Genomic DNA, 14,629 nt, shown 5'->3' on the forward strand with positions numbered 1-14,629 from the left:
CATTAATAGGGAGATTGGCTGCTTTTCTCTCGATCAACTGGGAGAATGGATGAGAGAAAATCCAGCCTTGTATGGCTGGCTCAAAGGATGAGTTCACCAATCATAACATGTTACACCCATATTCAGGGTGCATGTATAATGTTAGGAAAGGACCGGCCCCCTGCTTTCACAGCTAGTTGGGGAGCCATGTCACTTATTCCCAGAGTTCTGTGAATAGAAAACTACAAGTACCATCAGTTTTAGTGGTTATCGGCTTGTAATCATCAATGAACTACCACAGCGTTGTGGTAGTTCATTAACTCTTAAGCCCCGTACACACGTACCGATGGTCGGCATACAAATGTTCCTCTTTTCTCCCCGGGATGTCGGTGTCTGCTGAAAAGTGCAAAGACAGCACAAGGACAGCACAAGAATTTTGTCCGCCGACTGCAGAAGTGATGTCATGTAATGGTTAACTTTCCCTGTGTTTTCTATTTTCTGAGCATGCCCAGTCTTGCAAATCTGCGGTCTGTCGGCCGAATTGTGTACTGACAGGCGAACAATTGTCCGTTCTGGTGTCGGCATACAAAAATTTTCATGTTTGCAAGAAAGACTTTTGTCCGCGGATTGTGCGCAGACATCTGTCGGAGGCACCATACTAACACGCGTACAATCGGCAGATCCTTCGTCCACCGACGTTTGTATGCCGACGATCGGTACGTGTGTACGGGCCTTTACTGTCAGCATGTATCAGTTTCCTAATATGAGGTACAAGCAAGCAGAGACCTTGACAGATCTGCAGGAGACCTGCATGGCAACGCTGGTGCAATGCTTTACAGGCTCCAGCAACAAAACTAAATGCACATTTTTTGCATGCAAAAAAAAAAATGCAGGCCTCGAGTCTTGATCCATGTTTGGATCTGCTGACACCATCCGGCTTGATAATAAAATAGCAGAATGGAAAAAAGTTGGGCAAACAGTGACCGCAGCCAGATGCAATCACTATTCAGGTATTCTGACAGTTGCTGGTGACAGCTGACAGAATCCATTAGCCAGCAGTAGGAGATCGTCCATCCATGCTATATAGCTTGGATGAGAGAATCTATGGATCTCTCTCATTCAGCCTGCCAGGCTTAGGCCCAATTCACCCAAACGACTGAAGCTCCAAAATGCTTAACATCCAAAATCCCAAGGTTCTTAGTTCACACTTGCCTGAAGCGTCAATGGACGCTTATAGCTCCAAAAAAATACATAAGCCATGTAAAGTCATTGTAGAGGGCTGTATCTATAATCCATAGGGTACCACAGCACATTTTGACATGGCTCTATCAGTGACAGGTAATATACAATGTGCCGCTTTTTAGCTTTTTTTCTGAGCTACCGGCTTCAAGCGGTTTTGGCACCAACAGACTTTGATGGGAGCGCCTGAAAAACATGTGCAAGAGAAAAAAAAAAAAAAGAAAAAAAAAATGCTCAAGTCTCATACACCTGCGAAAATGTGCAAAAAAAAAACCTGTACAAATGCAAAAAACGACCAAAGATGCTGAGTGTGAGTGTGAATGAAGCCTTAGTAAGCTGCACTTTTCGTATGGGGCAAAACTGGCGATCTGCTTGAAGTGTTTTTGCCTAAGGTGTAAAGGAGGCGTCCCGGAGTTTAATAACCTTTATAAATACACCATGATATTTATGTTAATGACACTCATCAATGACTCCTAATAACCTTTTCATTTAGGATGTGGAAATTTTCCCACACATAATCATATTTTGTGGCCTAGACCAACACAGAAATCCCAAATTCCACACTGATTACTGGGCTCAGTACATATGAATCAAGCAGGCCTTTAGACCGCTCGAATGGCCGCCTGTTTTTGCATTGGTTTCCCCGGGCTGCTCAGGTTTCCTCACACAATCCAAAAGCTCACAGTTTGGCGGTGGTGGAAGTGTGACTATATGATTGCGGTATGGAGAGCAGAGTTCTCCAGAACCTTTTGGAAAGTGAGTTGCCATTATTCAAAAATATCAAAATTCGGACATTTGGCCTGCTTTACTAAAGTGTAAAAAGTCAATGAGGTGAATTGGAGGGAAGTGTAGAGACGGGACATGAAAGGTGTTTATTTTCAACATCTGGCCTTGCGCTATTTCTCAAATTCCCTGCACGTGACTGGAGGTTTGAAGTGAACAATTTACATCATTTTAGTAAATCAGACCCACAGTTTGCAACAATTTGTACAACTATTTATCCTTCCCTTTCTTTTTTTTATCTAATGCTGCGGTGGCTGGTGGTATATACTTATATGTGCCTCTCGGATGACATGACCCAGCAACGTCATACCTCACAAAAAGTGCTAACACAACCAGGCCCGATTTTTATTCTAAGGGAGATGCTGCAGGGAGAAGGTGACAACGCCGCTGAATTTTATCAATATTGCTGCATTGTTGTCAGCCCTCTTTAGGCCGGGTTCACATATGTACGGCTGCGGTTTCCAGCCTGAGGTCCCTTACAGGACCCTTTTGAAATTTGCACTGCGGCCGCTCTGAATGTGTGAAATGGCTCCAGTGACAGCCAGTCACACTCGCATGTTGTGCGAATAGGATGCGGGTAAAACGGGATCCAATTCGCACATATGTGAACCGAGCTTTAGAAAATAGTTACTTTGCATTCGTGTAAGAGCCGGTTCACATAGGCGCGACCCGACTTGCCGGGGCGACCTGTGAAGTCGCGGTGCACAGCTCGCACCACGACCTCGGAGCGGCATGCACGGACTTCATATCATTGAAGTCAATGCAGGTCGCTCCAGGTCGCCCCAAAGTAGTACAGGACCCTTTTTCTAAGTCGGAGCGACTTGTGTCGCTCCTATTAGAACGGGTCCTGTGCTAATCTATGGCAGGCGACCCACGGCGACTTGTCAGACGACCAGGTCGCCTGACAAGTCGCCCCAGTGTGAACGGGGTCTAAATCTTATTTATTTTTATTTTGATCCTGCAAGCTTTTAGCAAAGATTTAGTAAAGGCAATTTTAAAAAGAAAAGAAAAAATAAATACTTTAGTCTGGAGTAACATTTGTATGTAAAAGAATAAAAAGCATCAAACATCAGCTACAGGGGACAATTTGTGACACATTTCGACTTGCTAAACAAAGATTCAACCCATTTCCCTATTTTCAGGGATAGTCCCAGGTTTAGGGATTTTTACTGGAAAAGAAGTTCCTTAGCTGAGTCCCTGTTTACACTGGCAGAGGGCACATTTTCCAGGCGTCTGCTTTTTTTCTTCGAAGACTAAAGCCAGCAATCCACAGCTTGATGCTCTCTGGCTCCATCAACTCTCTCCTTCAATACATTGATTCCCCTGTTGACGTTAAATAGTATGCATGGGTGAATCGTTACTGACGCCAATTGGGTTGAGACAGAAGCACCACTCACAGCTGCCGAGTACCAGAACAGTGACTGCATCTGATTGGATACAAATAGGGCTCATTCACTTGAGTGGCCAGGGGGCAGTAAAATCAGATGCTGGAGCTGTGGTTTTACCTCTCTGACTGCCCACCTGAGCAAGGCCATGCTGCGGCAAAACTTCAGCCAGCAGTACTACTAATTTTAATTAAAAAACAGCCAGCAGTACTACCGCCAAACCTGACCCATTCAAGTGAATGGAGCCATGCTGTTGCGGCACAGTGGTGTGTCATTTTGAGGGGTTAAAGAATGTGTTGAAGTGACATATTACCTCCTTACCACTTTTAAAACACACTCTGAAAAATGATCCTCCACTGATCGTTTTTTAAAGAAGCAGCCATGTTAACCGCACGTGCGAATCAGCCCTTACTGTAATTATGATACAATCCATTTTGTGCCAACATGGGTGCCATTCACGGGGCCACCCACAGCTCAAACTTTCATTATGAACCAGCCAAAATTCATTTGGTTTGAAAATTTACCAACGTTTCTGCAAGATTTCAATGACCCAAAATATCAATCTTAATGACTTGGGTACAGAAATGGCTGAGGACAGTTAGAAATGGCAAATATCCGATTTGCCACCTTGCACCGCTCTCTGCAGACAGCGATTTAAAAAAAAAAATGTGATTGGCGCAAAAGAATGTCACAAACCCATTGCAGTCAAAACTTGTGTTTTCTTAGTTTTGGAATGAGGAAAGATTAAAGCGTGGCGGTTTTTACCTGCTTTCTGTGCCCCTATCGGGAAATTCTTCCCGTCAGTGATGAGGGATGTCTGAACTGGGGACAAACCCTATGACAAAATTGGAGAAAGGTCACAACTTCTGCCAAGTTAGTATTAGGGCCCATTCATACTGGTGCAGTGCTTAACCCCTTCCCTGCCAATGGCATTATTACAGTAACACTGCATATTTTTAGCACTGATTACTGTAATGTCACTGGTACCCCCAAAAGTGTCACAAATGTCAGTTAGGGGTCCGATCTGTCCGCCACAATGCGTAGCAGAAAACAATTGGCATAAAATGTTAATAAAAAATTTAGATTTTTAATTTTTTTGGGGAATGTTATGTAGCAGAATGTGAAAAATATTGTTTTTATTTCAAAATTGTCGCTCTTTTTATTTATAGCGCACAAAAATCGCACAGGTGATCAAATACCACCAAAAGAAAGCTCTATTTGTGGGGGAAGGACGTCAATTTCGTTTGGTTGCAGCGTCTCACGACCGCGCAATTGTCTGTTAAAGTAACGCAGTGCCGAATTGCAAAATAGGGCCTGGTCATTAAGCAGGCAAATCTTACGGTCTTAAAGTGGTTAAACACATAGCATAAAGCACATCAACATACATGCGTTAATGTACTCTGCATTAGTGCAGCCCAATTAAAATTAAAATGAAGGGGCTGCCGACATACTAAAAATAGTTCATGCACATTTGCGCCGTGCTGCAACGCCATTTTAGGTGCTATTCAGAATAAATGGCACCACATGGAACCACCATATGCACCATGCATTGCTGTGCCTTACCGCAACTTGATAGTGTGAATAGGCCCCGTTTGTGTAGTTCCATCTTTTCCTCCTTGTACTGGGTGCCTTTTTTTTTTTTATATACTGACCAAGACTGACGCGGATTCAATGATTGAACAGGCTGCACCCGGAGTGGATCCTGTTTGACATCTTACTGAAGTGCTGTAGATCTCTTAGGGCCTGCTCACACACAAGCGACGCTACCATGGTGCTTTTTTTGCACATTTTTTGTAGCATCCACTCAAAAAATGCGCCAAAGAAGCTCAGATTTTGGCACTGAGCCGAGAGTGTTTTGCGACACATTTTTTATCATCAAGATGCGTGACTGTTACCCACGTTTGGTGCGTTTTTCTCGCGTTTGCGGAAAGGTGGGCAGAAACACGCGTTTCTGCTACGCCCAGATGTGAACGGGGCCTTAGTTAAGTAATATATATTTGCTAATGAGTCATGACGTTCGGATGGCACTGCTGCACAACTCTTGACACAAACTTTATATTACATCACGGACATTTAAGTATTGATTTCTCCTCTGGTGGACTATTCATTGCCTTTATTCACTTTTATTGGTGCGATTATATATCAATTCATGATATGGGTCATGGTTTTGTGGATTTATAAATTAAAAAAAAAAAAAAAAAAAAAAAAAAAAAAAAAAAAGGGGGATAGTGCAACACTATTGTTTAATTGATAATTGAGAGTATGTGCTGGTTCACATTTGTGCGATGCGGGAACGCTGTGAATATGCAGCGTGATCCCGCATCGCATCCGCACCTCTGGCAGTTCACACTGCCATATGCAATACGCAGGGGGTGTCAATTAAAAGTTGACAACACCCCCAGTTGAGATCGCATATCGCAGTGCGATCTGCAGGTTCGCACAGAATCGGATCGCACTAGTGTGAACCACTATGCGATCCGATTCTGCTGCAAATAAAAAAAAGCTGTGTGTGCGAGTTTAGTGCGGATGCGGTGCAAATTCAGCCAAAGTGAATTGCTGAAATTCACACCGCACATGAGATCGCATGTAATTTAGGAGCTCCGAATTACATGCGATCTCCGCAATCGCACTAATGTGAACCGGGGCTATATGTCTTGTATTCAGATATAAGTGAATGCAGCTGATTTTAAGGCTTATTTTGTTTTATTTATTAGGAATTAATTTTTTGCACCAAATCCCTAAGACTCAGTGCCCCAGTGATACTTTTTTTTTTTCGTCCTGCTGTCACAGAGACAGGAAGTGAGGTGAAATCTCCCCAACAGGGTCACAGATAGCAAACATTACTTGAAATATTTGTTGTTCCCAAAACAAGAGATAACGTTTTAGCTTGTGTACAGGTCAAATCTAATCTAAAGAGTCTGATGCGATGCGAGAACCCGCACAGGAATCGTGCTGGTTGCCGCATCGCATCAGTGTGAACCCAGCCTAAAACTGGAGAGTGCAAAATCTGATGCAGTTGTGCATGCTAGCCAATCAGCTTCCAACTTCAGCTTGTTCAATTAAGCTTTGACAGAAAAAAAAAAACCTGGAAGCAGATTGGCTTCTATGAGCTGCACCAGATTTTCCTCTCTCCAATTTTAGTAAATCAACCCCAATGTGTCCAGACATGGCGGTTCTGGATGCGGCTAGCTGTCCAGCCATAGCACAGAGACCGCCTAGTCCAGATGTGGAATTTAGATACATCTGAAAGAAGCTGCCGTCTGAATGAGGCCTTATGGGCACACTATAAGAATTTCTGAAGACTTTTTCCTTTAGACTTACCAAAACCATATAATATGAGGTCAAACCTAAACACTTTCAATTTGTATGCAATCTGGCAGGCCCTTGCACTACATAGAAAAGGTAAATCTGAAGGAAATCTAACCACAAAAGTTGGATAGTGTGTATCCAGCCTAAGATTAGGGGTCTCGAACTGGTGGCCCTCCAGCTGTTGCAGAACTACAATTCCCATGAGGCATTGCAAGGCTGACAGTTACAAGCATGACTCCCGTAGGCAGAGGCATGATGGGACTTGTAGTTCCGCAACAGCTGGAGGGCCGCCAGTTTAAGACCCCTGTTACCAGAAGAGGTGACCACATTCATAGATTTTCCCTCTATTCCTGTTCTGGTGACAACTCAAACAGTTTTAATTTTCTTTTACTTTCAGCCCCAGTGACAGAAGTCGCCAGGACAAATAGAGAAAGTTAAAAATCTCACTTAACGGGCAGCAATAGTCCCCTGACAGAGCTTCTAACCCCTTACCACTAGCAAACAAAAAAAGTTTCAGCTTTAAATATATTAATACAATTTTGTTAACATGTCATCATCTGATGTTTTACAGTCTCTGGTAGTCATCTCTGTGTGGTGTGTCACACCTCTGACTGTCAGGGACGAAGGGTTAAGCCCGGGTGATCAGAGGTGTCACCACCCTGGGTGGGGTGTAGGAGTAGCTGGGGCAGGGACAGGGGTTTGGTCAGACCCGTGATCTGGAACAGCCTGAAACAGGAAAGAGCACACATATGCCATTTGGAATGTATGACGCAAACTCCAGCCTTGAAACAAAGAAAAGGAAACAAGTCTCCTGGCTGAGCAGCCCAGAGCACACACAGCCCTCACTGAGCCATATTCATGAGCAGCTGCACTCACATTCTACAGCCCCAGCGAGTGAGCGGGTGGAGGTGTTTGCTCTATGGGTGTGAATAATAACAACAGCTTAGAAGCAGGAACAGCCCTGTTTACAAACACATGAAAGCTGCCAGTCCTGGATGGTGTGACTAAGGTCCCCATCACGCCGGGAACCATTCATTTCTTCATTAAAACCAATTAACCTGGATTGTCTAATTGTCGCTAAATGATAAAAGTCATCATAATAATACTGATACACCAAACGTAACAAAAAATCATAATACTGATACACCAAAAGTAATAAAAAAATAATTATAATACTGATACATCAAATGTAACAAAAAATAATACTGATACACCAAAAGTAATAAAAAAAATCATAATACTGATACACCAAATGTAACAAAAAATCATAATACTGATACACCAAATGTAACAAAACATTCTACAACAGCCTCAATTAAAAGCTCAACCAATTTCATTCTTATGCCAACATCCAAAATGTTAAATTCAGGGGAAAAAACAAACAAAAAAAAAAACCAAACCAACAAAACCAAAACACGACCTGTCACTTTCCTGAAAGATTACGTTCTTTCGTACTTGTGACTGTAGTGGTGAACCGAAATGAAAATTCTGGACTGAAACCGTAAATTCAGCATTAACTTGAAAGGCAAAAAAAAAAAAAAAAAATCGGACACTTTAAAAAAAATAAAAGTTATATAAATATATATATTTTTTTAAATAATTGTATTATATATTCAACTTGTTCAATAATATGATGAATTTGAACGAATACGATTCTTTTTTGCCCATTATTACCATAAAAAAAAAAAAAAAGAAAAAAAAGCAGTTAACCCAATTTTTCGACCAATAAATCTGTGCATCCCTAATAAGCTTACGGCCCTCTGAAAAGTGATCCTCAGTGGATCTTTTTTCAGAGGGCATTATAGCAGCAGCTCACAGGCGCTCAGGAGGCACTACTATCACCTGCTAAACATCTGTAAACCCCCCCTTTTATATTTAAAATTGTCGAATGACAATTCGAAAGGATTGCAATGGAACTGCGAGCCGAGCATTTGGCTCACGCTTTTGGGGTGCCCCCATTGAACTCAATAGGCGAGTTTGACGGGCCATGCCACCCCAAGTTACAAATGACACAGCTGTGATGCAAAGCATTGCAGGCGCAGCATGTGTACAGCCATGTCTGGATGAATGATTACAATTCAGGTTGGCAGCTGGAGGGCAGTAAAACCACAGCTTAGCCACCTGTTTTTGCCACCCATCTTAGAGAGCCCTAAGCCCCGTTCCCACCAGTGAGACTTGTCACGTGATTTGGCAGGTCCAAATCGCATAGCAAGTAGCACCATTTTGTTGGCAGTTGAACCGTTCAAATTGTTGCGACACAGATTTTGCGGTGTCGCAACGATATGAAAAAGTGGTTCCTGCACCGCTTTTAGCGTCAGGTGATCCAGGACTAAGGGCTCATTGACAGTAGCAGCAGCCACTGACAAAAGTGATCCGCGGTATCTCTCGTTACGGAGGGTGGTTGATCGGCAGATGGAAGGCGATATCGCCATCTCACGGCCTCTTTAAAAAATCTGCACCACAACTGCAATTGCAGGACAGGCCTCACTCACTTTTTTTTTGCCAACTGAAGCGCCATACTACTGGTAAAAGGCCCAGATAGGACTTTATTCCAATCAAAGCAGGGGGACAATCCATATTTTTGCCCCCTCCAACTTTTTTTGGAATCTGGGCAGTGGTGTGGCACTTCAATTTACATTTTGGCTATTGTATTCTGACAGCCACAGCACCCACAGCTGTCAGAATACCTGATCATTGCCTGCGTCGGACTGGATGCAGGAGCTCTTTGGCTGACGATTTTCTATCTGGCCCCTTCAACAAAAATTGACTTTTGTCGAGTCAGGTGGTGCCGACGGGGCCACCCATGAAAGGAATTTCAGCTGATTCAGCGGTAATTGATGTGTTTAGGGCCAGCCTATCTAATCAGGATGGAGCAGAGAAGAGGAAATGTAAAAACAGAATCAGCCTAATTGCCTATTTCATAAAGCCACCTTCTTTGCATGCTAGTAAGAACGGACGCACATACATGTAAAAGGATACAGGACATTCCACACAACAAAAAGCATATACAGAGTTCCAACTGAACAATCAGAGGTGTCACAACTGCCAGCGGGAAGCAATATCACTATGGAGGCCTCAGTGACTGATCTCACATACAACGTCCAGGTCAAGCAATGGTGCACCAGTGAGCAATGGCGCACTGGGATAAATCTGTGAAAATGTGGCCAAACTATGGGATTCCACCATTGCTTCTGATAAACCTACCCTGTGACAAATACAGAAGCTGCCATTGCTGATCTCTCTTTCTTAAAATGCTAGTTATCTGGCTGCCATGTGGATCATGGCACAATATTACTTCTTGGCAGCTAACCTATAGCAAATAGGCATGCAATCAGTTCTAAATTCACTATGGTTGGGAAGCCAGAGCCAGCCAAGCAGGTAGCATTTTCTTTACTTCCAGCAATGGCAGCCTCCACATTACATTCAGCCCCTGGTCCTGGAGGGCTCATTTACATTGTAGAAGTTCAGCAATGCCAAAGCTGACTGCACTCCTGTGTTTGCCAATAAAAAATGGCCAGCGCTCAATACCTGGAAACACTCAATACCTGGAAACAGGGCCACTAGAAAATGTCAGCAGCTGGCCGGGAGAGCCAGGACGTCACATTGCTGGAGCCAAGGTGAGTATAGTTCCGCTTTAAAATGTACGTGTCCAACCTAACCATAGCCACATGATAAAAACTGTGCCTGTTCCCATCTCAGAGATGCATGTAAGCGCATTGGAAGGGCCCATAGAAGTAAATGACACATATAACATGCATTTTGATACCTTGTCTACAGGTATTAACAAGCCTTGGCCAATGGCAGTTAACCCTATCCATACCATTTTGATGCAGGACAACAAGTCCCCACCACCAAGCAACCTCTACTAAAATTATGCAGATTTATACAAAAATGCACAAAAAAAAAAAAAATGCACAAAAAAAAAAAAAAAAAAAACCAATATAATGCAGGAAAATTCAGATGCAAATAAGGTGTGAACCTCGCCAAAGTGTTATGGAAAATCCCTGCAATAGGGAATGGAATCCCCCCCCCCATCCTCCTGCATTGGCATCAACCACTTAAAAAGTCCTACTGCTGCCATCTAGCCTGGTAACATCATTCAGACATAGCCCGGATCTGGACCCTGGCCCACCGGCTTCAATGTGGTCTCACAGCTTGGGGTGTTTCATTGGCTAAAAAGCCAAAGCGCAACACCGCGAGACAACAATCCGAAATCATCTCGCTGCAACTCACAAGAGGAAGAAAGAAAGTTTGTTTAACCCCTTCCAGTCCACAGTAGAGTATTTTTCTTATCATAGCTGAGCTGAGGATGGAACCCCCCCCTTTAAAAAGTCCAGGGCTTACTTAGGAGTACAGAGCGATGAGCAGGGGCAAGTGCTAACCCAGGCATCAGGGGCAAGTGCTAACCCAGAGATCAGGGGCAAGTGCTAACCCAGAGATCAGGGGCAAGTGCTAACCCAGAGATCAGGGGCAAGTGCTAACCCAGAGATCAGGGGCAAGTGCTAACCCAGAGATCAGGGGCAAGTGCTAACCCAGAGATCAGGGGCAAGTGCTAACCCAGAGATCAGGGGCAAGTGCTAACCCAGGGATCAGGGGCAAGTGCTAACCCAGGGATCAGGGGCAAGTGCTAACCCAGAGATCAGGGGCAAGTGCTAACCCAGAGATCAGGGGCAAGTGCTAACCCAGGGATCAGGGGCAAGTGCTAACCCAGGGATCAGGGGCAAGTGCTAACCCAGGGATCAGGGGCAAGTGCTAACCCAGGGATCAGGGGCAAGTGCTAACCCAGGGATCAGGGGCAAGTGCTAACCCAGGGATCAGGGGCAAGTGCTAACCCAGGGATCAGGGGCAAGTGCTAACCCAGGGATCAGGGGCAAGTGCTAACCCAGGGATCAGGGGCAAGTGCTAACCCAGGGATCAGGGGCAAGTGCTAACCCAGGGATCAGGGGCAAGTGCTAACCCAGAGATCAGGGGCAAGTGCTAACCCAGAGATCAGGGGCAAGTGCTAACCCAGGGATCAGTGTTCAATACCCCAGACGCTTCTACAGCCAGGGAAAGGCATTTTCCCCATCTCCTGTATGTGTGAAAGGAAAATGATTCAGTTCTTCTGTTCTCAGGGCAATATAAAGGACGGTGACTACACTCAGATCACAGTGAATCAGTGTGGTCTGTACAGTGCAGGCTCTGTGCTCCTTGTACCCATGAAGCCACATCTGTTCCCAGCGCTGACCCGCTCATGGCAGAGTGAAGGGCAGACTGAGGACAAAGTCTGCTTTTTTAGTCCTGACACTCCGGCAACCCAACAACGGGAAATTGATCAGCAGAACCAGGGCGATGATTAATAAATCCAGGCAAAAAGCAAACACTAATGTACAAGTCATGTAACCCAGCACAGCCCAACTAAAACATATTAGAGCACGCCAAGCACTAGAAGATCAACTGTGATTGGTCCATGGAATCTCCCTAATATTTTGTGACTTATAAAAAAGGTACAAGCTCTACAGAACCACAAAATCTTACATCAAAAAGTATTTTTGATCAAATTCAGAAGACTATACAAAAATCAATTAAGTGCAGTAACTCATGGCAACCACTTATGATCAATCGTAAACTGGTCATACTGAAACAATAGGACAGAAGACACAATGTTAATCATTGCTGACCAATGAGGCTGCTGTGAGCAAAGAATTCCATATCAAAGATGACAGATACTGACATGTGCTAAGAAGAAACACGCCGTAACTCACAGCAACCAATCAGAAATCATTTGCCTTCACCCCAACAGCCAGAAATTAAATTGTTATTGGTCACCATGGTCTGCCACACACCACCGCTTCCTCCACTATACAGGAGTCCAGGAGGTGTCACTACCCATACATACAATGGAAATAATCTCCTCTCCCTGGAATTAAAGGTCCCACACAGCTGTGTACACACACCCCACTCTCCCCATATCAACCAGTACATGGGAATATGTGTGTACTGATAATATTCCAAGGATAGTCCACAGCCAGTCCTTCAACTCTGCCTTCAATTTTGGAAACTAGAATAATAATAAATAATAATAAATAATAATATTATTACTACTACCAAATTATATTTTTTCACAACTGAGAATAACATTTATGTTGTTATGTTTATATACATCATTGTTATTCTCATTTGTTGAAAATATAAAATATAACATCAACAAAAATAATATTATTATTATTATTATAACAACCATAGTTGTTATATATTGCATTCTCTTTTGTGCAGCAATAATAATTATAATAATATTATATTTTTCACAAATGAGAACAATAATGCATTATATAAATATTTAACAACTATTAGTAGTAGTAATTATTACAAATGTAATTGTTATTAAAATAAAAAATGTACAAATAATAATGACATATCAAAACAACACAAATAAAAATATTAAACAACATTATTATAATATTATCATTGCAGAAGTGACATCTGAGTGTGCGGTCAGAGGATGGCAAGTAGTAGAGAAGAACTATATTGATGTCACATGGTCGGTGATAAAGGAGCTTTCATTCAGACCCCCCCCCCCCCCCCCCTCCACCCAGCGGTCCTGGATGTCAGGATAAAAAGGTGATGAAGAAATGGAATGGGGATATAAAGCAGTCCTGGGATGACTCCCCCATGGTGTCCACATCTGTTCTGCTGATCGGTCCAATAACATCCAAATTTAGTAATGTGATGTACGGTGTATAATAAATTATAATATAATATATAATGATGGGATGGCGTTAGGAATGAAATGAAGATATATAGAGGATGGATACCATCACACAGGACAACATACCCATACAAAGTATCCTTCCCTCTGATCACCATCCAATGTGTGTGTGGAGGGTTTAGTAAACATTGTACAAAGTAATCAGGACCACTGGCAGGTAGGGGGTAAAGGTAGGTGGCAGAGAAGGCAGGTAGAAGGGGTAGGTAGGTGATGCTAGAAGTAGGTAGGTAGGTAGATGGTAGAGGTGGGTTGTAAAGGTAGGTGATGGTAGAGGTAGGTGGCAGAGGGAGGTAGAGGTAGGTGGCAGAGGGAGGTAGAGGTAGGTGGCAGAGGGAGGTAGGTGGTAGAAGTAGGTTATGGTAGAAGTGGTAGAGGTAGGTGATGGTAGAGTTAGTTGGTAGAAGTAGGTTGCAGAGGTAGGTGATGGTGGAGGTAGAGGTAGGTGGCAGAGGGAGGTGATGGTGGGGGTAGAGGTAGGTGGCAGAGGGAGGTGGAAGTTGTAGAGGTAGGTGGCAGAAGTAGGTTGCAGAGGTAGGGGTTGGTAGAAGTAAGTGGTAGAGGCAGGTAGGTATCAGTGGAGTCCGGTGTCCTGAGTAATGATCGCTATGCCGGGTGTAGAGGAGAGCGGAGTCCCGGGACCGGAGCCCCCAGGTGATCGGTGCCAATAGAACTCCATCCAGAGCGGAGCCCCCCCCGTTAGGTAGGAGAAGGTAGGGGACTTACTGTTCGGAGCTCCTCCTGGGTGAGCACGGCGCTGATCCCGGTCGGAGCGGTGTGTGTGCGGAGACGGTCGGGGCTCATTGCACGGCCAGGATGGGAGGTCTGAGCAGCGGCACTCAGCCGGCAGGGTGGGGCAGGGTCGGGCACGCCCATTGGGTGGAGGATGGAGCTGGGTGGAGGATGGGACCAGTCAACATTGACACTTTATAAATATATATTTACACAACGCCGCCGGCCAATCCCCTCCCTCCCCTCCCCCTCTCCTCCGATCTGTCCTCTCCACTACACACTCTACAACCAGAGGAACTACAGATCCCAGCAACACCGCCCCCCCCCCCATATCAGAACACACTGTCCTACACACTCCACAACAGGGGGGGACTACAGATCCCAGCAACACTGCCCCCCATATCAAAACACACTGTCCTACACACTCCACAACCAGGGGGGGACTACATATCCCAGC

At 44.2% G+C, this 14,629-nt stretch overlaps 1 protein-coding gene across 1 annotated transcript in view; it reads right to left on the reverse strand.

The window, feature by feature from the left end:
* The window catches only part of KLF3 (KLF transcription factor 3), an 81,820-nt gene extending 67,526 nt beyond the window's left edge, over positions 1 to 14,294 (reverse strand). Inside the window, exon 1 of the mRNA XM_082270784.1 lies at positions 14,167 to 14,294. The gene's annotated coding sequence lies outside the window, so the exon portion shown is untranslated. The remainder of the gene's footprint in view (positions 1 to 14,166) is intronic.
* Between the last annotated feature and the right edge of the window lie 335 nt (positions 14,295 to 14,629).

This window comes from Pelophylax lessonae (genome assembly GCF_965119305.1).
Source record: "Pelophylax lessonae genome assembly, chromosome: 1".
Classification (NCBI taxonomy): Eukaryota; Metazoa; Chordata; class Amphibia; order Anura; family Ranidae; genus Pelophylax; species Pelophylax lessonae.